Source organism: Tachypleus tridentatus, chromosome 2 (genome assembly GCF_004210375.1).
Source record: "Tachypleus tridentatus isolate NWPU-2018 chromosome 2, ASM421037v1, whole genome shotgun sequence".
Taxonomy (NCBI): domain Eukaryota; kingdom Metazoa; phylum Arthropoda; class Merostomata; order Xiphosura; family Limulidae; genus Tachypleus; species Tachypleus tridentatus.
The window spans coordinates 74,067,083-74,092,500 of NC_134826.1; the positions used below are offsets into that span (position 1 = coordinate 74,067,083).

The 25,418-nt window shown below is 35.4% G+C and overlaps 1 protein-coding gene and 1 long non-coding RNA gene across 5 annotated transcripts in view; both read right to left on the bottom strand.

Moving 5' to 3' along the window:
* The window catches only part of LOC143244237 (plexin-B-like), a 124,728-nt gene extending 120,879 nt beyond the window's left edge, over window positions 1-3,849 (bottom strand). For all 4 annotated transcript variants that reach the window (XM_076488541.1, XM_076488542.1, XM_076488546.1 and 1 more), the window contains exon 1: window positions 2,966-3,849. The gene's annotated coding sequence lies outside the window, so the exon portion shown is untranslated. The remainder of the gene's footprint in view (window positions 1-2,965) is intronic.
* A 9,661-nt stretch (window positions 3,850-13,510) lies between these two features.
* Window positions 13,511-25,418, bottom strand: part of LOC143244238 (uncharacterized) — a 71,645-nt gene continuing 59,737 nt past the window's right edge. Inside the window, exon 2 of the long non-coding RNA XR_013024980.1 lies at window positions 13,511-13,975. This is a non-coding gene — a long non-coding RNA (uncharacterized LOC143244238). The remainder of the gene's footprint in view (window positions 13,976-25,418) is intronic.

The following is a 25,418-nucleotide window of genomic DNA, read 5'->3' on the forward strand; positions in this document are numbered from 1 at the left end:
TCCAAGGAAAAAAACCATAACAGAATGTATTAATACCCATTTACCAGATGTAAGATACAAGAGAAATTCCAGGTTCGATACATTATACCATACTTATGACAAAACTAAACGGGTAAAGGTTGGACCTCAAATGGGTTACACAAGGGATGTAAGTTTTTTCTGTGTTTAGTTGTTTTTCGAGCAGAAGAAATCCCCAGGTGGACATTCGAGTGTAACCAAAACCTTTGAATATAATTATTTCCAAAGTCCAACTTACAACTGGTGACGAGGTTCAAATAATGTCGAGTTTGAGAAGAAAAAAAAGTATGCTATTTAACGTGTGTACATCATACAAAAATTATTTTATTAATGTCGTATGGAGTACAAAGTTTGTACAAACGTGTCCTATGTGTACTCTACATTTGCGTCCTACCTTTTTAAATATGATTTTATTGCTCTCTGTCCCGCACTTCGTATTTGTGTATGAACTACGCACAACATTTTCCATGGTAATTCATTTTACTATATTATTTAATAGTTGTAACACGTGTACGATAGTTTTAAAGCTTATTTATTTTAAATTTGTAATTTCACTCAGTTTACAAGCTTTTGGTCTTGGACGGTTGGACGTGGGAGAACTGTTCCTCAATTTGCGCATAAATCATCATAATTTGTTTATTTCAAGTTAAGCACAAAGTTACACAATGAACTATCTGTGCTTTGCCCATTACTAGTATCGAAACCCGGTTTATAGCGTTGTAAGCCTGAAGGTATGCCGCTGTGCCACAGGGGAGGGGGACATAATAAAAGGAGATAACTAAAACTTACTTTAAATGTTCCATATCCAAATTACAGTGTTAGGTTGTAGGGAAAGGTAGCTAAAACAAACCCACCATGTTTCTGTGAATTATTAATCTATCACTGTTAGAAAGAACTGGAAACGATATATCACTGAAAAATATTGTTGTAATGTTGACAAAATGAAACTGGTATAACACTGTTCAGATGTGTAACAAGAATGTAACCTTTCCCCTTCTCCATGTTCAACATAGCACGGTATCATGTCTCAGTGGTCCTAAACTGAGATACGCGAAGTGGTTTCTCGGGTGAGGGGGGGATGTTCCCCTTTGAGTATCTCAGATCTTGTGGAGCTCCAAGTTAAAAGATTTAAATATTTCCGTAAGAGCGAACAACCGTTCACGGCGAAGTGTATCGTCTAACTACATCTCCGACGTCTTTCCAGTTTGGCGTATGGTGTCTCACACCCTTTTATACCACTTCCAACTAACTAACAAGAAACATTCATTATTTAGCACGGCACCGTTTGATGTACGGTTAACTGTTCACTTACTAAACTAAAATCGGTTTACGAAAAACGTCACGACTGAACTATATTTACAACAAATTAATACTAAGCCAGAACATCGCAAAGAAGTTTCCGCCATCTTCCCGCCTCGTTGTAGACGCACGACTACGACGAGTATAGGTTATGTCCGAACCCCGACATTTTTCACAGGCAGAAACGACACGTACACATGTTACAGGATTGGAATTTCAACAATGAACAGTCAATTAAAAATTCTTAATTAATCCACGGCTTAGAAAATAATCCACAAAGATGTATACGCCGGATTTCGTGAGACTTGTGCCTTCAAGCGTGAGACCTCCAGCTATGGGGTGATCGACTCTTTCGGTCCACTAATGCTTTGTTACGCGTTAAGCGAGAATTCAAAGACGGAGGTTTTTTTCACCCTCGATGTTTATTTTGTTCCTTCTTGAAAGTTAGGTCACGTTAGGTGACTTTCTGTCTGTGATTTATGAAATTAAACAGTGTGTGTGTGTGTGTGTGTGTGTGTGTGTGTGTGTGTGTGTGTGTGTGTTGGGCAAATTATAAAACTAATAACGAACTTTTGGTACTTTGTTATGTAGTGGAGCCAACACTTATTTTACTGACACATCATGAAGTATATACTACTGGTTAATTACTTCGGGTTAGTAGCTTATCCATCTGTTAATTAATTAATTAAGTAGAGAAGCCAACAGTTATTTTTTGACAGAACATGAATTATTCACTCTTGGTTAGTTACTGAGGAATATTAGATTATCCATAAACAGTGAAGATACTTATAATATTTAAACAGGTTGTAGGTTATTACGCTTGTAGAAAAAATAACGAAAATCTTCACTTTTTAATATAGAGTTCACTTTTTTTGTTAAATATTAAGGGTGGGTAAGATAGTCGCTGTATCTTACATAAATACTGAATAAAACATGTTAAATCATATCGAAATCGTTGGGTTCAAGGCTTAAAACAAGAGCATGAATAGCGTCTATAAAGCTAACGACAAACCATAGTTTCTATAGTATTCACAGTGGTGACGTATTGGCGATAGGCTTAGCCGTTGTCTAGTGGGTTTGCTTAGTGCAGTCTTTCAGCCGTTATCTCACGCGCATTCCATGCCTACACGATTTTGACAGGTGGTTGCTAAAATCTGTCACTATCAACTTTCATCTCTTATTATAAACTTCTTACTTTCACGAAACCTTAAAAGTCGGTTATATGTAATCGAAAGATGTTTTAAAACATGGATCTAAAATATATATAAAAAAATTTGAGAAATATTTTTCGGTTCAATTATGAAATTTCAGTTACAAAAAGCACGAACAAATATATTAAAAGTGTTACACTAGATGGGGCTTTTTCATTAACAACTAAAGTGCGTTCTTGTTTTTAAAAAATGTTAACGTCTCCATATGTATATGGTTCAGAAAACACGCCCTCTGGAAACAAGATGTTATTTAATTTCTATTAATTTAATATAACTTATACTTTTAAACACAAAAGCTATGTCTCAAAAGGAAAAACATTAAACACGAGACGCACCTATTACAATACTGAGAAATACAAGGTATCTAAATTTTAGGCTAAACAAATTCTAAATAGTCATATGAACAACAGTTCTGAAAGCTCTCAAATTAGTTTTACCAGAATGTTCGAATCCTTTCCCAGATTGGATATAACAGGGAAGGCTGGCAAAACTTCGAGTCTGTCTATTCCTTGTTCTGGATTATTACTTGTACCGTAACAAATTAGGATTGCTGGTTCCTGAAGTGACTAGTAAAAACATGCACCAAATATTAAATCTCAGTAATTCTAAGTATTCTATATTTCAAGTGCACGAAGAACAGTTTTCTTTCGAGTAGAAACGGTTTTACACGGCGTGGATCATAGATCTGCCAGAGCTCACGGTACTGCAGCACACAATCAACACGAGTTCATCTAGCTAAAACTGTTGTGAAGTTTCAAAAGAATGAACTGTTCGTCTGACACAAAGTTTCAAGAGACGGAAACAGATCCGAGGATTTTATTTACCTGCGGATCCTCACGGCGAGAAATAGGCTAAACTAAGTGACAACAAACTCGCATTTCATCAAATACTAGGTTGCTCAGCGCGTCGCATTTTTTAGTTATAGACGCGCAAGCGCCGCGTAGGGTTCGACTAGTCCATCTATTGCGAGGGGACGACAACTCTGACATCTTGTACACACTTCTGTAAAAAACAAGACAACGAGTTCGTGCACACACCAGCATGCTATGGGAATAAACTGTCCGCGGGCTATCACAGCAAGCTTCGCACTCCACATTAAACCCAAGAACATTACACGCCTTGTCAAATTTTCTTCGTATTACTCTTGGATATGAATTTCTTTACTGTGATAGTGTATGCCGGAAAATGGTCAGAGGAAAAGAAAGTCGCATATATTTTAATACCGAAATACAATGTAAAATAATATTACAACAAGAGCACCATGGTAACAAAGAGTAGACGACAAGACACGCACATAATACAACTCCCATGAAATTATGACATTACACTTATATTCAACGACACAAACAGTCCATAGCTCGACAAGTGTATATATATATATATATATATATAACGCAGAGCCAACTGCGCTTTTCAAGCATATATGAGGTCGATCATCACGTGGTTGAGTGGAATAGTTAAAGCAATTTAACTTGTGTGAACTTCATAAGATATATAGAAACATTAATTTTCATATTGACTTTTTTCCTACGTTTGTTCCACCAGGGCAGTAAATTGTTTTTCTTTTATTAGGTCTAAGATCCACCAGTGATGTAAGCGTTGGATGGTTTACATAGTATAAATCTCATCTGGCCTCAAATGTTTCTGTGAGATGGTCGAGCATAATTCATCATACGTTAGTTACTGGTAAACTTTCCATCGACTCTCCTGTTCCTTTGCCAATAAACGTAAATATTCCTTCCTTCCCTCCGTTTTAATTAAGCGTTCCTTTCTTTTACTCCCCAGTATATTTATGCAAAGACTCTTTCATATTACACTAAGATACCATTATAGCATCTATAACATTGACGTCGGAAGTAAGATTATATTAGCAGAGAAACGAAAAGGGGAGTTTGATAGTTCGAAATAAATCACGTTGAGTCTGCCGAAGACAGGTGGAAACGACACGGTCGTCGAGTCGGATCCTCGCTCCACAGCTTTCCCGAAATATTTTACAAGTTTACAACCAAAATGTCGATTCATACCGATTTTTGATGCAATGGAGGCAAAACATGATGGGTTGAGATGAGTGAATTTAACAAGAAAACACGTTAAAATGTAACCAGCACAACCTTTATTTTTATAATCAATCTCTATTCAACCTTCAGCTTCAATCCTCTGTTTAAGTTTAGTGAAATATTATATTATACGGGGGATTCAAGTTCGGGAAGTAGTCGCAAGGCAGTGCTGCACCCCCTACACTGGAGATGGGGTTCCTGCATCCCTCCCACTCCAGATCCAGAAAGATTGAGAAAACAATTAACAACCAAACTATACAGAGCACATTTAATCATTTGAATTGTTTGTTTGTTTGTTTTGAATTTCGCACAAAGCAACACGAGAGCTATCTGCGCTAGCCGTCCCTAATTTAGCAGTGTAAGACAAGAAGTAAGGTAACTAGTTACCCATAACCATATGCCGCCAACTGTTGAGCTCCTTTTATCAACGAATAGTGGGATTGACAGTAACATAATAACGGCTGAACAGGTGAGTAGGTTTGATGTAACGGGAATTCGAACCCGAGTCCCTTAGACTGTGCGAGTCGAGCGCTCTAACCAGCTGCCGGGCCCCTTCAAATAGGAAGTGAAAAGAACAACGTATTTTTTTTCAATCAAAGGCCAGAGCATATTAAACACATTCACACGTCTTATAAACAGCGCTTAGTGCAACTTGCGGAAAGCAAGTAGCCGGTCAGGCTACTTAAGGATTTAAGAGACTTTTACACACAAGGCACAAAAACTGTTTTTGTTGGTATTATTAGCTTGAAAGAACTTCTCAAATTACGAAACCATGTAAGAATTATCAGTTTGAAATCATTTATTTCTAGTAATGGATGTTTATACGAAAAACACGATTTGACAGGATTTTTCTTAATGCGAATCTACACATAAATATATAATTTGAAGCTATTTTTTTTTAAAGGTAGTCAATAGAAAAATTAGTGATATACGAGAATTTTAGTCTAAGTATGTAAGTGTTTGTCTGATGTTAATCCCAAAACTACAAAATGAGCTATATATGCTCTGTCCACAACAGGCATCGAAACGAGGTTTCTAGCGCTGCAATTCCGTATACACACCACAAAATAAAGTAAATTTAAGAGTAATGAAATGATACTTTGAACTATTGTTTGTGAAAAAATGAGCATGACTGGAGAATTTAAGTATTTGTAAGAGCGAATTGTCTATTTTCTGTCGCGGCAAAACGGCTCCGAGTTTTTCTTTGTTATTGTTTTCTCAATTACAAACTTGTAGCTTATAGCTCCGTTATCTTTTGACTGATTTGAGATCTAATTTGTTTCGGACTCAAGAGATGAAACCGTTTCGATTAATATGTACTTAACCATATCCAAGGTTTCTCAAGTTAATTTACTGTAATCACGTCCAAAAGAATTTCAATACGAGAGTAAACTGATGAAGATCCTGATGAATAATAAAACCAAACCAGGTATACGAGCGCTCCACGTTTGGTATTACTGGCGCATAAAAATACAGCTACTAAAAAGGGAAACGAAGGTCTCGCAGATTAAGTTAAAAGACCATCGAGTGCCGCGTCTATTGAGGGTTCCTTCTTATTAAATATAAATCTAGGTAGGAGCACTTATCGGAATTTTATTTTCAATTTTTTTTAAGGTCTACAAAGCAAAACGTTCGATTTGAAACTTTCTCCAGGTACGAACCTGGGAACAACTACACTTATTATTCACTTTTGTTTATTTAGCTCGAAGCTACACAATACACTATCCGTGCTGTGGCCACCACGAATTTCGAAAACCGATTTTTGACGTTGAAGTCCTTCAGACTTGCTGCTGAAAGAGGGATTGGGACTGTTCTTCTAAAACAAAATGTTATATTATTATAATATTTAACTATTTGTCTCCCCCATCTGTGTTCAAACACTTAAAATTTCTACTTTTAGTTTAATATATTAAAGATGCGTCACGGAACCATAACCAATCAATACATTTGAAACGCAGGAAAGGAGGCAAAACGGACTAGTTTAGAAAAGCGTTGGAGTGAGTTTTGTGGACTGTCAGATGTGAAAGATTTGAGCGATAATTAAAAAAGAAATGCATGGGTGTGTTTGAATTGTTGAAAGAACCGCCTATCAATCTCAAACAAAGGAAACACAGGTTTTGTTTTTTAATTTTGTACTAATGGAATAAAACATGTCTCTCCAACAGCGCACGATAACCCACACACTACCACAATGTTACCCCCCCTAAAAGTTTTCAACTCGAAATTTTCACAACGTTTAACAGCATAAAACAAAAAGTTCCATGTGTACATTCTAGAAAAACATATAAAGATGGTGTATAGATGCAAGGAGATAAAATGAAATATGGTAATGTTTAGATACAAGAAGAGAGAGAGAAATATGGTAACGTATAGATACAAGAAGAGAAGGAAATATGGTAACGTATAGATACAAGAAGAGAGAGAAATATGGTAACGTATAGATACAAGAAGAAAGAAAAATATAGCAATGTACAGAAACAAGAGAGAGAGAAATATGGTAACGTATAGATACAAGAAGAGAGAAATATGGTAACGTATAGATACAAGAAGAGAGAGAAATATGGTAACGTATAGATACAAGAAGAAAGAAAAATATAGCAATGTACAGAAACAAGAGAGAGAGAAATACGGTAACGTATAGATACAAGAAGAGAGAGAAATATGGTAACGTATAGATACAAGAAGAGAAAGAAATATGGCAATGTATAAATACAAGAAGAGAAAGAAATATGGCAATGTATAAATACAAGAAGAGAAAGAAATATGGCAATGTACAGAAACAAGAAGAGAAAAATATGGTAATGTATATAAACAAGAAGACAGAAAGAAAGACAGGGGTGTACAGATACAATAAAACAGAGGAAAGGATCTTGACCTACCCTATTCCAATAGTGGGATTTACCATCACATTACAAAGTTCACACGACTGAGAGGGTAAGCCTTTTCAGTGATAGAATTCGAAACCACGAACCGCAGATTACGATTCAAGTGCCTTAATCTGCAGCCCACCTGGAAGAGATAGAAAGACTGGTTTGGTTTGGTTTGAATTTCGTGCAAAGCTACACGAGGGCTATCTGTGCTAGCCGTCTCTAACTTAGCAGTATAAAACTCTTGTGCTACTCTTTTATCAACCAACAGTGGGCTTGATAGTAAACATTATAACGCCCCCACGGCTAAAAGGACGAACATGTTTGGTGTGACTGAGATTCGAACCCGCGACTCTCAGATTACGAGCCGAGCGCCTTAACCAACTGGTCATGCTGGGCCTGAGATAGAAGAAAGGATTGTGTTTAGACTGAGTGACATAAACAATTGGTGGTGTTAAGAATTAACAAGAGGCAGGGAAATGGTCTTGTGTTGATCCATGAAGAGGTAGTAATGGTCATGAGGAGAAAGAACCTGAGAATGTGGTGGTGTTAAGAATTAACAAGAGGCAGGGAACTGGTCTTGTGTTGATCCATGAAGAGGTAGTAATGGTCATGAGGAGAAAGAACCTGAGAATGTGGTGGTGTTAAGAATTAACAAGAGGCAGGAAACTGGTCTTGTGTTGATCCATGAAGAAGTAGTAATGGTCATGAGGAGAAAGAACCTGAGAATGTGGTGGTGTTAAGAATTAACAAGAGGCAGGGAAATGGTCTTGTGTTGATCCATGAAGAGGTAGTAATGGTCATGAGGAGAAAGAACCTGAGAATGTGGAAACTGTAGAAGAATTATAACATAAATAATGGAGTGAGCGGGAAATGAAAGCGTAAATTAGCTGCAATTATAAAAGTAATTTTTTGTTGAAATCCAATAGGTTGATTTGGGAGAGACAATTAAACGTGGAATAATGGTGAGAGAGAAAGAAAGAGGTGTTGTGAAGGAATTACAGACATTAATGTAAGAAAAGGTTTTCACCATAAAAACTAACTGAGCCATAAATATTACAAATGAATATAAGTCATGTTCCTATTGGTTTATCTTACACTTCTTCTATAAACGAAATTCGAGTAGTAAAGTTGAACAAAGCCATTATCTGCAATTACCATGAGAATATGTCTTCTTTTGATTTAGTAGAAATACCTGCATAAACTTCAAACACTGTCCCTCAGAACGGCCAGAAAATTTGTTGTGAGCTCAGGGGAACTTCTCCCATCACTATGTGCAAGTTTTTCAAATCCCAATCCACAGAAAAGCTGAAATCTGAAACTCTCTAAGAAGGCATCGAGTTGCTCTACACCATAATATTTTCAACCAGACTGTTTAGCTACCCTGACTAAATCAACAATTTCAATGATGACCAAGACATAACTGTGCACTTACAAATTCCCTGCTTTCAAAGCCTAAGCAATTTTTGTAATATACTAAAACCTCCAAGTACATAACTACTACTCTGGAATGCATATGTTTCTTAATAAAGACTGGCACGTATCAAAGTTAGATTTAACTTTGCTGTAGAAACGCTTCTTGACGGTGTAGTAAAATATGGATTTATTGGAATTTCTCCCAAATGGTATTTCAGAATATACAGACCTTGATTGTCTTAAGTTATCCACGGTAAGGTTCAATAAAGGCCACACATTAAAATAGATTCAATATAAACGCTATTTGAGGCTCTCTCGGACAGAACTTTTCAATGTATCAGCGATTAATCGATCGTCGATAGTTATATTATTATTTCTCCTCGTCACATTTTATTTTCACTTACGGTTCCAGTACTTGTCCAATGTACCTCATAAACTGTACTATCTTTTCATACCTCACTCTCTTAGTTTTTAGACTGTTCGTAGTCTGAAACACAAGTAATGACAAACATACTGCATAGTAGACGTAACGCTTCTTAAAATATATTTAAAGTCTGAAATAATATACACACGCTGATACTAGTGGTACATTAATAAGTGGGTAAAAACTGATAGCTTATAACGAAAGAAGTTCAATATCAGCAATTACTTCTTTGTTAGTTTTGAATTTCGCGCCAAGCTGCACGAGGGCTATCTGTGCTATCCGTCTCTAATTTAGCAGTGTAAGACTAAAGGGAAGGCAGCTAATCATCAACACCCACCACCAACTCTTAGGCTACTCGTTTACCAATAAATAGTGGAATTGACCGTAACATTATAACGCCTTCACGGCTGAAAAGGCGAGCATGTTTGGTTTGATGGGAATTAGAACCCGCAACTCTCAGGCTGCGACTCGAGCGCTCCCTAGCCATGCTAGGCCAAGACTGAAAGGAACCAAATAAAACCTGAATCTCATTTTCAAGTCTAAATCAAACCCGAAACAAAAAAAATCTACTGTTATATTAAAGTATAAATGGGGTCTAATAAAACGTAAAACATGTATCTTACAGGAGCCTGATAAACCTCTATCCTAATTTTAAGTCTAAAAGCAACCTGATAAAACCCTAATCGGTACAATTAGAGCGCTCGACTCGCAATCTGAAGATTGCGTGTTCGAATATCCGTCACATCAAACATGCTCGCCCTTACAGTCATGGAGGCGTTATAATGTGCTGTCAATCCCACAATTCGTTGGTAAAAAAGTAGCCCAAGAGTTCGTGGTGGGTGGTGATGACTATCTGCCTTCTCTCTAGTCTTACACTATTAAATTAGGAATGGTTAGCGCAGAGAGCACTCCTGTAGCTTGGCGCGAAATTCAAAACAAACAAACAAACAAACAAACAAAAACACTAAAGCTATTTCTATCTCGAAAAGGAGACTGATAAAAAATTAATTATATTTCTAAGTCTAAATGAAGTGCGATACAAAAATAACTAACCGTATATGAAAGCCTAAAAGGAGTCAACTAAATATAAAGAGGATTTTCACCTTCAATTTATGACACGCATTCCCATATAAACCTGCAAAAAGTTTCTACACCATAAAGTCTGTTCCAGAATAGCTATTTAACTGGCATAAGGAATGAACTGTCTAGTTTAACCAATACACATTTACTATTCAATCACTGGGTTAGGGAGGGATATTATATTCAGGTTTATAACGTAAAAAATTAGGTTTTGATATCCGCAGTGAGCAGACACAGAGAAATAGTCCATTTCGTAACACGGTACTTAACAACAACAACAACCAAATCATGCAAACTTTCGTCAAAAACTAAACAATGTTACTTCATGTCGGTTTAGGAAAGACAAAATTATCACACAAGGCAATCTTTTTATCGATACCAAAATCCAATATTATTTTCGAAGACAAGATTCTAAACATTCTTATACAAACCAAAACTTAGGGCATCTATTAATCCAATATTATTATCGAAGACAACATTCTAAACCTTCTTATCGAAACCAAAACTTAGGTCAGCCTTTAATCCAATATTATTTTCAAAGACAAAATTCTAAACATTCTTTACGAAACCAAAACTCAGGATATCTTTCAATCCAATATTCTTTTCGAAGACAACATTCTAAACCTTCTTATCGAAACCAAAACTTAGAACATTTTTTTAATCCAATATTCTTTTCGAAGACAACATTCTAAACCTTCTTATCGAAACCAAAACTCAGGATATCTTTCAATCCAATATTCTTTTCGAAGACAACATTCTAAACCTTCTTATCGAAACCAAAACTCAGGATATCTTTCAATCCAATATTCTTTTCGAAGACAAAATTCTAAATCTTCTTATCGAAATCAAAACTTAGGTCAGCCTTTAATCCAATATTATTTTCGAAGACAAGATTCTAAACATTCTTTACGAAACCAAAACTCAGGATATCTTTCAATCCAATATTCTTTACGAAGACAAAATTCTAAACCTTTTTATCGAAACCAAAACTTAGGTCAGCCTTTAATCCAATATTATTTTCGAAGACAACATTCTAAACATTCTTTTCGAAACTAAAACTCAAGATATCTTTCAATCCAATATTCTTTACGATGACAAGATTCTAAGCCTTATCGAAATCAAAATTCAGAACATATACTAATCCAATATTCTTTTCGAAGACTAGTTTCTAAACCTTCTTATACAAACCAAAACTTAGAACATCTTTTATAAAAATGCAGTTGTAAAAATTAGCCAAAAGACCAGATTTAGATTTATATGATTTTTATTCTTATTATTCTTTCAAAACCAACAGTTAAAGTTTCACTATTAATCTTTTTTTCAAAGACGAGATGTTATACGGCTTTAGTCGATTCTTCTCGAAGACGAGATGTTATACAGCTTTAATCCATTCTTCTCAAAGTTGAGATTTAGTACAGCTTATATCTAATCTTCTTCTCTAAACCAAAACTTATAGGTGAATATTCAATGAAGTCTTACTTTCGTAGATATAAGAGAAGTTTTAATCCATTCTTCTCAAATATAAGACTTGTATCGTTTCATTAGTGAATTGAAAATTATCCCAAGAAACTTGTGGTAAACATACATATCCGTCATCTTTTCTGCCATTATTTTAATTTATTAACCGTGTAGGTATATTCGTACTCGAGCGTAAAATATTTAGAAAAGCTACTTAATTAATGGTGAATATTACATAAACGATCAAATATTATTATTACTTGACATCACAATTTTTGAGTGGCGAAAATAATAATTATTTTCTGAAGTTAGCTACTTTGATTTCTATTATTATAAAAATGCAATTAGCCATTTCCAAAATAAAATATGAATATTAGTATACTATATTCACAACATCTGTCATTACTTTTTCACTGTATATATTTTATAATGTATCGTTAAAATAGTTCTAATTCCCATCCTATACTATAAAATAAATGGAAAGGGGATTCTGCTACAATAACGACAGTCAAACACCGTAATTCGGTCAAACAAGAGCACTCCAGCAGAGTTGACAGTGGGTGGCCTTCCTCTAGTTTATCAATTCTAAACCAGGAAAAAACCTTCTGTAAATAGTCATTGTGATGACAGTGGGTGGCATTCCTCTAGTTTATCAATACAAAACAAGGAAAAACCTTGTGAAGATAGTCCTTATGGTTGACAGTCGGTGGCTTTCCTCTAGTTTATCATTTCTAAACCAGGAAAAAAACCTTCTGTAAATAGTCATTGTGATGACAGTGTGTGACATTCCTCTAATTTATCAGTTCAAAACCAGGAAAACACCTTGTGTAGATAGTTTTTGTGAATGACAGTGGGTGGCCTTCCTCTAATTTGTCAGTTCAAAATCAGGAATAAAAAACCTCGTGTAGATAGTCCTTGTATTACTTTGCACGAACGATCTAAAATCACACATATCATCACTTGTAATAACAATGACTTTTAGACTGAAACTGTACAAATATTGGGTTGAGGAATAATTCGTGAGCGTTGTTTCAAGTTAAAAAAATATATTCATAAATGAAACGCTTTCGCAAAATATTTCATGTCATTTGGTAGATAATATTTTGCTCTAATAGATGGTGTGTTTGATTTTCATATGTCTTTAATTTTTGCTTTCATTTTCAGCTCATTAAATGGAATATCAAGTGGATAAAATCGAGCATTTTCGACACCATCTACTTTTCGCATTTAATTTCTTGCAATTTCGTTTAAAACAATGCATACTATATACCTAGGTATTACATGAAATAAAGTATCATAATAAATGTTTTGGGTGTAATGTGTTCATGCATTGAAGTATTGTATAGTCTTGCATGTAATGCTTGAATGAAATTATTTAAATACGCTCACGAATTATTCCTCAACCTAATACTATGAAACGTTTGTAAGGCTGACAGAAGGAAAACACATCACAGAATAAGTTTATTCTAAGTATTATTTTATTGTGACTGGTGATCACGGCAACAAGGAGCATGTCTGGTTAATAACTTCAGTTGTAATATACTTCCTTGTTCGAAGACTAGTTATACTGCATGAACAGTAACATGACCAGCGTTCATCTTTTAGGAGGGCAATACCGATACAATATTCTAGGATTTTAGAGTTAAAACTGATAGGGAAACAAATTATTTGTGGAAACGGTTGGCATTTCAACACAAGTTTATTAGAGGAAGTTCTACAAGCGTTATGTATGCTACACATACTAATTTTACAAGTGTTTAGGTTTATTACAGTTCTTGTTGCTGTGGCCAGCCTTAATCTACAGACTTACACTGTGTATGTGTGACAAGACTTCGAAGTATGGCAAGAAAGTTGTAAAGAACAAATATGGACAACACGAACAAATCAAGCAATAGATCATCTTCAAGCGACCAGTATCGGACACAATAAGCACTTATCGGACACACTCGAGATACATGCTCAGCAAACACTGGAATGTAAATCGAGGATCTGCAATAAACGTCTTCGCGGAGTGCTATTACCTAATCACACCTGAAATTGTTTCAACTAGAAGCGTCTCTTCAATTCAACAACTGTTCCTTTCGAAGATGAATGTTCTCCAGGTTTTATGACCAGCTCCAAATAAAGATGGGCGATACTCCATTTCTGAAAAAAAAACGATAACAAAAATAGTCTAATTATATAGCTGTCCATCAAAGACCGAAACTTAATGGCGAAGAACTCAGTAAACGTTTAGAGTATTGGGTAATCATCTCGCTGTTCTGCTGTTTCGGCGTAAAGCTACACAATGAGCTATTTGAGCTCTATGTATCTATCTCAGGAACTCGAGCCCTGGACTTCAGCATTGCAGGTCAATAAACTTCGGTTCTTTAACGATAAAGTTTATAAATTTCATATCTGTTTACCACTATGTTTTCGTGAAAAAGATACAAAATGAGATATCTGTGCTGTGACCGCTGCAAGAATCGAACCCTAAACTTAAGTTATAGGCCTTGAGACTATTTTTGAGGATGAGTTTATGAAAAATATTAAATCAAAATGACAGTCTATACGCTGTCTCTACACGATATTGTTCGCCCCCAGCAGCTTAATGATTAGTATGAGAGCTTACAACGCTAAAAACCAGGTTTCGAGATCCGTGCTTACAAAGCACAAATACCCCGTTGCGTAATTTTATTGCACACTCACTCTTTAGAATGAGTAAACAAGACTGGGTTGAAATGGCCAACAAGTAACAGTTGCTCCACAATTTCGATTGCTTTAATATTTTGTCTGCTATTTTTATAAACGAGTTAACGGGAAACTTCTTTGTCGAAATGTTAATTTTTTCCAATGTTTGATTAGTTTTTTTTCATTCTACGCTAAATATGAAAAAACTGCGACTACGCTAGATTCACTGTCTAACTGGACAGTAGTTATTAGTAGAATAAGTTAGCCTCCTGACCATTAGTTTATTTGTTTCGGTGTGTTTATAAATATGGGCTGTTTTGTCGTTATTCTGCACATAAAGAAAATTTTCTTTTTTAATCTCGCTTTTTAACCTCAAAAATTCCCCAGTCTCAAGGGAAGTTTGATTAAAGGTTGCTTTCAAATAAAACTTCAAATGATAACCTGACCTTTGACCTTCTAATCCAATGTTGATAAACAACGTCCTTCTCCTCATCCTAATGGGAAGTTATTTGTGAAGGTTATTGAAAATCTGTTGTTTCAAGCTCTATTTACCGTACGGGAAGTAGATATCTACATACAGACAAACAAAGTAAGTATCTGAACCTATCAGAATTGGGGAGGGGTCCCTTACCTGTTATGTTAACCATGATTAATGAAAACTATTCCCCATGCAAAGTGGTATTCGGCTAGTTAATCAAAATTAGGCGGACATGTACCCCCTATGTGCCCCCCCCCGATCCGCCGCACATTTTTTGTCAGTGGATAATAACCACTGTTTCGGGTTCACTTTTCTTTCCATCAAGAACTGACCACTCCCTTTACAAATAACAATGGACACACATGGCATTACTAATCAGACTAGTCTGTAGTTCGCTTCTTCTTGGTTCTTAGCCAAATAGTATATCATGGATAATTTGACATAACTGTAAGCTCTGTTTCCAACACTTAGGTAACTTAACCACGAAGAGTTGGCGGGAAGTACTGATCTTCGACTGCACTTCCACAGCTATCCAGCCTCCCAGTTCTTCGGTATTAGGGTAGTGTGAAAAGGTATCACATTTTTATATCACTTCACATAAAACATCTTACTTTAGTACCGAGCAAAAGTAAAGGAGGACAACGAATCACTTTCTGTTATTATTATTAAATAAATCATTAAAATAAAGATTTAAATAACATTCCTGTTATATGTGACTGACCACAACTAACAAGTTTTTATTATCCACTTACTGATTTAAGTAATTCTGTTACATGTGACTTACAACTGACAAGTTTTTATCATCCACCTGTTTTAATAAAGCTTCCGTTATATGTGACTAATCTGAAATAAATGATCCTGTAGTGACAATTTATAAACGAGGAGTGGGGGGGGATCCTATGACATCCGACTAACCTTATCCAAAAACTCCCTAGTGTCCACTTTGAAATGACAAAGTCACCACGGAACTTTATATTACAAGGCTTAAATTCCCTCAACGTTTACAGTCGAAACTCAAATCTTCATCCATTACAGATCAGTTCTTTACTTCCTAAAACACGAAGTGACGCTTTTCATTTTTTTTCATACAGGTAATAACTACCAACTTATCTTCGTACTCTACAATAAATAACTTGTTCGTTTTGTAATTTACTAAAACATAGCTCTGTTGTTTCATACACGTTGTGTGACAACTCCGGCACTATTAGCCCGTGTTCAAAAAAGTGTTATGGCTTAAATCAGATAACTTAGCAGTTTGTTATGTTAATTTCGCAGAAAACCATACAATAGCAATCTTGTCTGTCTACTTCTGAAGTGACAGGTTAGAAGAAAAGTCACTCCTGGGCTACTGTTTTCAAACCGAAGTGTGGAAATTGACTTTCACTCTTTTAATGAAGCCGTGACCTAAATGTGTGAAGAACGCAGTTTATGTTTTAGGAGTAACGGGACACGGACCATAGATCCTCAGCTCCACAGTTCAACACGCTAATCACTGTGTCTTGTTAGCTCCAAAATAACTAGTGTGCACTATATACAGAGTTATATGTTCGATGAGTTTCGAAAATAAAAGCATCACGTGTATGTAGTTTGTTCAAGTCAAAGCTTTATCTCATATGATATGAAAATTAATGTAAATAACTTGGAGTTTGAGGAATAGGTCGTGGCTTCAAGTTAATTACAGGTGTTTTGTGAATGCTGACGTCATAAAGTTCTAAGGTACACACTAATACTGATTAATGATTACCGTTAAGGGAAAACCCTGATTAAACCAAATAATTATTAGGTGTGCTTAGTATAGACCTGTTGCACGGTAGTGACACTAAGCCTAATGCGAGAAAATTATGAGATTTGCATCCGCAAACAATACACAGAGGTGACCGTACTTTATAATAACGATTTTCATGTGCTGGTATAGTGAAGTACTGCCGCAGGTCCGAGCTGTTGCGCCAACAGCGACATATTTAGTACCTTTGTGCTTAATGCACGGTAACTGTCTGATTATTTGACACTAGTATTTCGTCATGGTTTACTTTAGTCTAACGAAACAGAGAGAATATATTTTGTAAGCACTCGTTTTTAGTTTAAAAGTCTCACAGGGACAAAACAATGGAATCTACATACTGTAACTTATAATATAAACATTTAGTAAGTATTGAAAATCTTCTACATACTGTAAGTTATAATATAAACATTTAGTATATATTGAAATGTTATAAATAAAATAGAAACAAATATGAGTTCCCTGGTACACATGCTAGCAAAGTGTACGAATACCTCTTGTAAACATGATAGCCAAGTGTGCAAATACCTCTTGTAAACATGAAAGTGTGATGTATGAGTGGTCCTTGTAACACCTAAAAAAAGTTTAATGTATGAATACCCCTTGTTAACATGAAAGTGTAGTGTATGAGAGGCGCCCTTGTACACCTGAAAGTTTAATGTATGAATGGTCCTTGTACACATGAATGTGTAATGTATGACAGCCCTTTGTACACATTAATGTGTAATCTTCAGTTCGTGGTAACATTTGTGGCATTAACAGTTTAAAGCATATGAAAATAATCAGAACAAATGATAATTTTGATAGTTTCAAAGTCCATATACCATAATGTTGTCGTTCAATATATGAAAATAATAAGTGGGGTATTAGTTTTAACTCAAGAGAATCTGTATTAATGTATACGGAAGAAGGTAATTAGTTTCGTGTTCATTACACAGTCCTAGACAAACAGTGCTAGTGGCAGTTCATCTCTGATAATAACCCATATTACACCTCATCGCTTTTTGTTCTAATTTACCACAGACCTGGATAAACAGTCAATTTACGTGCCTGACTAGGGTTTCCTCCCTTGTCACTAGATTTTAGTCTATAAGTCATTTGGCCTTAAGGCAGCAATACATGATACAACTAGTACTTCGAGGGGCCCGGGAATCGGCGGTTCATTCATAAAGTGATGTTTCTAACCAACTTCTGATCTGTCTCTGTTGACAAAAGACTCTGGATCGAACCCTAGGCCTAATCTAAATCAAGATATTCTTAGTCACCTATCATTCAAGGCCTTGGGGTATGGTGGCTCAATCACGCTACTACATGTATGTGTAAGTTTCAAATTCTCAGATTCGCTTTGTTGTTCATTCTAGATATCTCTGTCGATCTGTTTTCTCCAGTTCATTAACAAAAATACAACTGAACTTGGCTTCTCTAGAGTTACAGTCAAAACTTCCGTTTCTTCACAAACATTTAATCTCGGAGTACACATAATTTATAGAAAAAAAAAGAATATAAAGCATAAACTAGAAATTGACAAACCTATAAACAGGAACCGAATGTTAAAAAAAGGACACAAGGACCAAATGTAATTCCAGGTAATATCGTGCAGCCGAGATAGGGATTTGTAGTTTTAGTAAATAATGTCTACAGCACCTCCAGCTTTGTTTCTTATTTTACGATCCGTATTTGCAGGTTTCTAAAATTCCAACATTTTTTGTTTATTTTGTTTGCTGGCTTTTATGTGCTCAAATATGAGCAAAGGGTTACTTGATATAGTAGGTAATTTTATACACTGTAACAATAATAAACATAGCTAAATGATACGGTCCATGATGATTCACTGTAGCTATTGACTATTTGATCACATTAGTTCAAAAAGTAAAATGTTAAGCTGCGGCTGAAGATTGTCATGAAAATTTGTTTGAAAATACAGTGAACATTCATATGTTCTATATAATTCAGTTCTCTATATATAATGCACAGCAATGGGCAAATATATGCCTACACTAAGGCAATCCCTATTAAGCGCGTATAAATTTTTACCAGTACAAAAACATCCTTTTAAAATAAAACATATACGTCTAAAACATCGCTTTACAGAAACCTTCGTACATTTTAAAAGTAATTATTCTATGAACGTGTGTGATGAAATTTACTATTGTGTATACTGATTTTTATCCTTCAGATCATACACAATACTGATGTTGGCTCTCTAAAGACATCGATTGTATAACGCACAATGCACTGATTATCGACATGTTAAAGTCATCTAATGTTCATCTATTACTGACTGATAATTCCTGTTTCACTCCACATTCATGCATTTTAAAGAAATACTAGACAGCAGTAAGAAAGCTAACTTCAAGAGGTAACAAAAACACCGTTTTCACCAGATGATGTTATTTTTAGTACAGGTAAAATTTAAAAAAATAAATGGATAAATCGATACTCCTACGATATACGCAGTATCTTTTTTTTAAAAAAAAATGCCCATAAAATGAAGAAAAAAAAATAAAACTACATGAATGGGACAAATATTCACGTGAAACTTAGTGAAGATCCATCACCAAAGGACGAAATAGTGGGAAAAAAACACACAAAACGAAAATAGAGAGAGAGAGAAAAACGACATGGGGTGCGGGGGACGACCAAATTGTGAATACGTAATTTTTATATTGACGAATTGTATTCTAATCAATTATACGGTTATTTCTGTTGAGCGTAGCAACTTAACTTTTACAATTATAGATATACTGACAACAAATAAGCTCTCTCCCTGGCGGAACAACGGTAAGTCTACCAATAGATTCTCTTCGGTGGACACAGCAGATGGCCAATTGTGGCTTTGTTCGAAACAAACAAGAGATAAATAAATAAAGCCGCCATTATCCGGACGCAATCTAACACCAGCTAAAGAGAAATATTACTTTTGTTTCGACATCAAACTTGTAAAAAATAAATAAAAAAGCTATTTGGGCGTTAAAGCAGGGCAACAAGAGACCGAAGAAATGGCGTTCGACTCAACTAAAATAAAGTTGTTATACATAGCCACGATTTATTCTCAAGTAAGGCTTCACCGCTCTCTAAAAAAAAGGTTTAAATTACATCTGAAATCCCCTTTTCAGAACGATTATTAAAGTGCTTTCAGAACACTGTTATCGCAAAAGAAATCGGTATGTGGGGGCCGTATCTAGGCTTATTGTTCAATCCTTTAGATTTCTGTTACACAGTGATTGTAAAAAAAGAAGACACTGAAGTCATTACTAAACAAGAGAGAACGAAGGGATTAAAGCCGAGAGAAGATGGTAAAAAAAATCAAGTAAAAATAGTAGATTGCTGAAGAGAAACATAATGAATTTTAGAATGGTAATTGTTATCGATTTCTCATAACTTACTTTGCGTACCAAGTGATGATTCAGTTTCTAATGTGTATCAAACTTATGAGTGGATGTGTATAAACCACTCTTCTATCAACAATTAACCAACTTATTTTCAATATAATCAAGTTATAATCGTGTTAAATACGGTCCAACCGCCATGCATATATATCGTTTTTGTTTTTTTTAATTATAGTAGTAGTGTAATATTTTTGAATTCTAAACAGTATTACGTTTTACTGGCTTTTCTGTGTGAAAGTCTTCCAGTGGCTTGTAGGAGAGAACACACGCTTACAGCGTTAAAAATCGGGTTCGGATATCTGTGGCGGGCAAAAAATAGATAACCTTTTGTGTAGCTTTGCGATTAACATCGACAAAAACAAACCTGTGTAAAAAAAAACAAAAACTATTTACCAAAAATTATAATTAATACGTATAGTAGCAGTGACTCGTTAAACATTTGTAGTTAATTAATGTCTTTATTACAACATTACTTCTTTAAACACAGGATTTATAGAATAGAATAATACAAAATAATCAGAACTGATGACATTAAATACGGTAAAGTTTAGCCCTAACTGTACTAAAGCAGAAAACGTAGGCAAGCTGTAGAACTAATTTCTCTCTCTATAGGATATAGGCCCTACTTAATAAAGACTTAACTAATATTAGGCCTAAGACAAGTGGACTTACAGGTTTTGGTGTAATTTGCACAAGGGTGTATGCTTTACATCTCTTATTATAATAACCATTTTAACGAACGTAAACAAAAAACGGATGTAGATATACTTAGATAGACATTTTGTACAACAACACTAGAAATTAATTGAAACAAGACGAAAAATTACGATTTTTTCATTTTTTTTACGTTTTATTTCTGAGAATCCAAAAATTACTATGACCGCCTTTATTTTTCACAAGATCATTAATCCGCTTTAGCATCGAGTCCACGAGTTGACTGCAATCTTTACTAATTTTTGGATCGCGGTACCACACCTCAATTATGGACTCAATTAGCTTATCTTTCGTAGTACAGTTTTTTCCCCGAAGTCTTTCTTTACAAATCGCCCAAAGATTTTCAATAGGATTTAAGCCCGGAAAGTTTCGAGGCCAGTCCAGCACCTTTATTTGCGTTGTTGTCATAAAATTCTTCACAAGTTTCGATGTGTGGCACGGAGCCAGATCTTGCTAAAAAGTGCCAGATCCATCTGGAAATCTCTTTTTCAATTCTGGAACGACTCTTCTCTGCAAAACTTTAATGTTCTGTGGTCTTCGCATCATACCTTCTATGATATGTAAGCCTCCGATGCCATAGTAGCTGAAAAAGCCCCAAAATATCTTCTTAAAGGGATGTTTTACGAACTGATTGATGCGAGATTGTCGAAGTTTCTTACCTGGAGATCTGCGAACATGCAGACTTTTTTGACCCTGTACGAAGAAATGAGTCTCGTCACTGAATAACACCTTCCTCCATTGTTCTTGCGTCCAATTCTTGTATTTCAGACCCCAGTGACACCGTTTTTTCTTCATTGAGTTGGTAAGAAGTTGTTTTTTGACTGGTCTCCTTGCCCTTCTAACGCAATTTCGAATGACGTAATATTCCTCAAAATTTCGTCATATATCCCAAAAATAGATCGAACGTACTGCAAAATACAACTAATGACGCCGTCTGTGTGAAAAAATGACCATTAAAGAAAATCAGCGGGTCCAGCGAGCCTACACCGGCCGCCATGCTGAAAATATTGTAAAATGACCATTTGTTTCAATCACTTTGCACAATTTAACGCCCCCACGTTTGATGTAACAGGGATTCAAACCCGCGACCTTCGAATTACGAGTTATTGTTTTCAATATCGCGCAAAGCTACACGACGGCTATCTGTACTAGCCGTCCCTAATTTAGGCGTGTAAGACTAGGGAAAGGCACCAGGTCATTACCACCTACCGCCAACACTTGGGCTAATCGTTTACCAATGAAGAATGGGACGGACCGTAGCATATAACATCCCCACAGCTGAAAGGGCAAGCATGTTTGGTGTGACAGGGATTTGATCCCGTGACCCTCAGATAGTGTCGAGCGCCATAACCACCTGGCCATGCCGGGCCAGGCAATATTGTAGCAGATCCCATGTTACTTGACAGAAATACAGTACAAATTATGAAAAAAACTATACTTTTTGCAACATCTTGAACCCCCCTATAATCATTAAAAATAGACAAGTCCGCCATTTTCGTACAGAACTTCTAAAAAATAAATCGTTGTAATAAACCCGTCAAAATTCGGCCAATTGATTGACCAATAACATTATGCTTTTTGTGATCTGTGACCCTCTCTAAAAAAAAAAAAGACTCAAAATTGGTAAATCCAACTATTTTTTTATGTTAATATATTGGGTGCCTGAAGCTGTATATATATTATAATATTCATCTTGATTGTTGTAAATATGAAGACACAGGAGCCATAAATATACACTTTGAGAGTTCTTTCACCTTTGACACCATAAAACCCTTAAAAAAAGTCGAAACAAAAAACAATAACATGTCTGGACGTATTGAACAAAGGTATAACCCTACCAAATTTCAAGTAAATCCGCCGAGGTATGAAGGAATGGTGGTCGACCGTAAAGAGTTTGGGAGATGAAAGAAAATAAACCAATGTAAAAAATATCATGTCTTTCTGAGGAGACATACACGTTGGAACCTGAAGATGTGTTTACTTTTTTTAAATACATGGTTGATTCTTCTGCCTTTACCATAATTTAACGCAGAAACAAACAAACAAACGAGCACACACGAAACTCGCTCAAAGCATAACTTACTGCGTTATTATCAGACTAAACATTGCACACATTAAACGGTAGAATCAATTAAATAATCTCGATTTTCCTCAAATTAAAACTTTTCGTCCATATGTTGTTGTTGTTTTCAACTATTTTAGGCCCAGCATGACCAGGTTGTTAGGGTCACGAGTTCGAATCCCCGTCGCGTCAAACATTTCAGCCGTGGGACCGTTAAAATGTTAAGGTCAATCCCACTATTTGTTGGTAAAAGAGTAGCCCAAGAGTTGACGCCGGGTGGTAATGACTAGCTGCCTTCCCTATAGTCTCACACTGCTAAATTAGGGGCGGCTAGCGCAGACAATCCTCGTGTAGCTTTGCACGAAATTCAAAAACAAACAATTTTAAAAATTCCTATTGATATAGCACTATGTTAATTTGATGGCTACATTTTGTTGAAGGTTCAGATTCTGGATATATCAACATTGACATAAAACAGGCTTAACTTTAAAGTTTAAATGATTATTGTGAAGCTAAGGCTATTTTCCACTTTTTTCGTGTGAAAATTGAAAAACATGAAATAGCTCTAAACGTCAGTAACTTTTGAATTAAATACGATGCCACAAAAAGTCAAGCGGAACTATTTACGTCTTCATCAACTGTGAATTTCTTTTGGAAAACATCAACTAAAAATAATAATAATATTTCAGTTACACTCAAGTTAAGTGATTTATTTATTTATTTTTTTTACGAACGAACCAGATTTAGTCTTCAAATACTATTATTATACTTTATCAATGTTTTGATTCATTAAACATTTATTTTCTAGAAAGATTTTGCATTTTACGACAATGCTTCTGAAACTATTTGCCAACGACTTTAATTTCGAGTCCTCAGTGCGTCAGCACCAAGTTTACAGTCTCATAACGCCAAAACCTGGAGCAGCTCATTTTATGTAGTTTTGCGCAGGAAAAAAAAAGAACAAACCCTAACTCTGAACCACTGTCTAGAACTGAGGTAGTCAGTCAACATCACACTGCCACCAACGCTAAGTCAACAACAACAAATATCCTTCGCGAATATATTTATTGTTATATATCCCGATTATATTATACTTCGACAAAATATTTTAAGAAATTTGTGATTCCACCACAGAAACCTGTAGACTAAAAATTATGGGTTTATTCAAATATTTCATTAAATTTTAGTGTAACCTGTAAATGTTGCTGCTGTGTGAAGATAACTGAGAGAGAATCCGTCCGTCTGCTGCATCTGAGTGACAGTATAAAACTCGTGGTGTAATATTACAGTTTGTTTCGGTTTCGTTTTGCTCTAATTTGTAGATTATCTGTTTCCTGAAGTGTTGTTACTTCGTTAACGAAGCTGGAAGACTCATTCTCTAGGTTTCTTCATCGGTTAACTTATGATTCAGGAGACTGCTGAAGTCACTCGACATGAGTCACGGAAGCTCGTGGAGGGCTGATTGTTATTTAGAGTAATTCGACCTGATTTCAATCCCCTCTTCCCCATCAGACAGACAAAACAGCGTGCATTTAGTCAAAGTCCTGGACGACTGATGATCAGAGACGTTCTATATCTGTTTATACTTTTAAATGTTTGAATATACTGACGAACGACTTTTAACACTCGCATTACTGGACTGATTTTCGTTTGTTTGTTTGTTTTTTACACCGTTTTTTCTTGCTAGGTCGAAATATTTATATCATCGTATTGGTAATTCTATGTTTTTTGTTTATTACATAATACATTCGCTGTAAATAAATGTCCATGGAGAAAAGAATTATTTTCTATGTCAGCTGAATGTAGGAAATTCCCCAGGAATTTTGGTGGGATTAATGACCTGCGTTAATGGTGTTTGTTTAGAGTACAGCTACATCGTGAAAATCTAACCTCAAATTTTATTACTGTATGTCCATAAACTTGTTGATTACGTAGCATCAATTACGATATTCGTGATATTTGTATTCTTACTTATATTTCGTTTGTTACTTGCATGTTATTAGAAAACCTGTAATTAACAAATAATTTGATTCATAGATATTTTAGAATAGCATGTGTAAAAGCCAAAGAAGTCACGTAGAGTACATCGGCAATTTTAGGGTAAAAATAAATGACACCTCCTCATATAGCTAACCAACAGTACAAAATAAGAGCAGAGGAAGATGTGAAACCGAGGTTTCATGGAGTGTTAATTAATAATACGCATTTTTCATGGTACACAATGGCCTAGTGGTTAGCATGCTTAACTACCAATTCGAGGTTGCATGGTTCGCATTCCTTTATCGAAATATAAAAATAAATCAACCGCGGGTTCATAATAAGCGTAACGGTGAAATCCCAATATTTGATTACATTAATAGCCCACCGCAGTGAATCAAAACCCGTATTTTATCATTCTAACTCTGTAAACTTAACGTCCACCTATTTGGGGACATTGAGCTAAATATCTGGAGTCCCTACTAACTGCTATTTTTTATTAGTTAAATGTTTAGTTA